Here is a 2,367-nt window from a genome sequence, read left to right as displayed (position 1 = left end):
GCGTTGTTCCCCGAAGCTTGGGACGCTGGCATGCACCAGGCCGAATTAAACGCATGAGATAGTCTCTGGGCGAAAAAAGCACTTTCCACACGTTTTTCCAGGATCCAACTGTTTATTCAAGGCGCGTACAACCGCCGGAATGGGCATTGCCATATTGAGACACTGTGCAATTATGACAGGTCATATTCATATACAAGTCATGACAGTGATTGATTTACGACCTGGCCAAAAGCCAAGCTCATTGGTTCCAACAAGCACAAGCTGTAAGCAGCTGGAGATGGAGCAGGCCAGGAACTGGAGGCGAAAACGCGCTGGAGCCACAGACCAACTGGAGCTGAAGCAGCAAACGGAACTGGAGACCAATTTGCACCGGAGATGAAAACGAGCTGCAGCCAAAATGGAACTGGAGCCGTCCAGGAGCAGGAGCTGAAACTCGCCAGAGCCATCCAGGGTCCGGAGCTGTGCAGAAGTTGGACCTGAAACCAGAGCAGAGACCAACAACAGGAGCTGGGAATGAGCTGGAGCCATCCACGAGCCGGACCTGAAACAAACAGGAGCCCAAACCAGCCAAAACCAAATGGGGGTTCAAAGAACCGACCTGTGCCGCAGTCCCCGCAGCGTCGGCCTCGGCGCAGGCAGCCCGGCTTCTTCCTGGGGCTCCACACCCCACGCGGGTCCTGGCGTGGCTGGGGATCGTCCGTCTGTCTGTCCGTTCCTGCAGAGGGAGAGACGTGGGACAGTCGGCGCTCCCGGAGGCACCGCACGGCGTGAAACGCCCCGGAGCTGCTGCCCGGAACTCCTGGGTCCGTGTTTAGACACTGCACAGCTCTGACAGTTCACGTTCAGACACAAGTCATGGCAGTGATGGATTTAGGATCCTGTCAAAAACCCAGATGACTGCAAGGAGCTGGAGCTTTCATTAGCTTGGAACGAGAAGCAGCACCGCAGCCGCCGTTGGAGCATCCGTCAGCCCGAGCTGTACCGAGCAGGAACATCTCACAGCCAAAGCTGGAGCTTCCAGAAGTGGTAACTGAAATGACCTTGAACTGAAACAAGACAGAGCTGCAGCAAGCTGGAGCGTGCGGTACCGAGAACCGAAACCACCTGCACCGGAAACAGTCAGAGGTGAAATTACCTGGGGCTTCAAATGCCCTGAGCAGTAACACGCTGCAGAGACTGTCAGCAGGAACATCTCCTGTTGGAGCTGCGGCACAGCTGGGGCGTCCGTTAGCTGGGCTGTAACAAGCGGTGACATCCATCAGAGCTCACCTGCAGCTGCAAGAGGAAGCAGTGACTAACAGCAGGGACATCTCATGGCTGCAGCTGGAGGTACCTGGGCTCTAAGAAGCCGGGGTGTCCGTCAGCTGGATCTGGACTCCGAGGCGGGCACAGGCAGGGCTGTCCCCAACGAGGAGCTCCGAGCAGCAGGGAGGCGAGTCATTTTTCTGCGGGCAGGGAGCCCGGCCTCTTCCCTCGGGGATCAAATCCACACCGAACGCTTCTCTGTCTGGAGGGTCTCTCCCAGTCCCGTTCCTGAAGGCAGAAGGGAGGTGGGGGTCCCCCCGCTCTCCCGGGGCAGCCACGCGGTGATGGGGTGCAGGCAGGGTGACGTCGGCATCTCCTCTGTACCTGCAAACAGGGGAGAGAAACCGGTCGGTCAGAGCTCCTGGGGTGCACAGCACGGCCCCGCGTCACCCACTGGAGCTGCACGACAGGGAGAGGGGAAGAAATGGCACCAAGACAGGCCCCAAAGCCCCACGTTCTTCTGCAGAACAGCAGGCGAGACCGTGCACCCTGCCGAAACCCCTCGGCTCGGCTCGGAGCACTGCGGGCACAGACCAACACTGAACGAGACGGGGGCTGAGGACGGGCTGTTCCCATCCAGCGCCCGATCCCGCACAGCACCCACCCCCTGTCCACCACCCCGACCCTGCCCAGGAGCGGGACCGGGGGAGCCGCGGGCTGCACTCGACATCCTGCTACACATCCCTGCCGAGCCCAGTGCTACACATCGAATCAAGCTGAACCAGTGTGCCAAACACCAGACACAGTTAAGCCCAGCCCAGGGCTACACATCAAATCACGCTGAAGTGGGTTCCAGGAGGGGCCCAGAACAACCAGGAGCCCCACGGGGAAACAAGACAGGGCTGTCCCCAGCCCGGCCCTGCCCGAGAGCCACCCCAGCACTTGCCAGGTGCAGGCTGGTGCTGTGAGCTGGAAGCAGCTCCACAGCTCGAGGGTTCCCTCGGCTCCCCCTGCAGCCACCAGTCCCAAAACCGTGGGGCAGAGCCCCAAGCCCCGGCCTGGCCCTGCCACAGCCGGGACCCCACAGCCCCCAGCTGCCCCCCAGCAGGACGCGCAGCACCA

General features: G+C 60.8%; 1 long non-coding RNA gene across 2 annotated transcripts; it reads right to left on the bottom strand.

Annotated features, from left to right (window-relative positions):
- Positions 1–428: 428 nt before the first annotated feature.
- LOC147528659 (uncharacterized) lies at positions 429–1,519 on the bottom strand. 2 transcript variants are annotated; one of them, XR_015222174.1, is made up of 4 exons: positions 1,334–1,519; positions 1,136–1,236; positions 599–715; positions 429–476 (listed from the first exon to the last, which is right to left on the bottom strand). It is a non-coding gene; the product is annotated as an uncharacterized LOC147528659 (long non-coding RNA). The 2 variants fall into 2 exon arrangements; XR_015222173.1 differs by having other exon boundaries at positions 1,136–1,519.
- Between the last annotated feature and the right edge of the window lie 848 nt (positions 1,520–2,367).

Source organism: Tauraco erythrolophus, chromosome 5, assembly GCF_009769465.1.
Source record: "Tauraco erythrolophus isolate bTauEry1 chromosome 5, bTauEry1.pri, whole genome shotgun sequence".
NCBI classification, from domain to species: domain Eukaryota; kingdom Metazoa; phylum Chordata; class Aves; order Musophagiformes; family Musophagidae; genus Tauraco; species Tauraco erythrolophus.
Note: the sequence above shows the minus strand (reverse complement) of the source record. Positions and strands in the feature narration are given on the sequence as shown.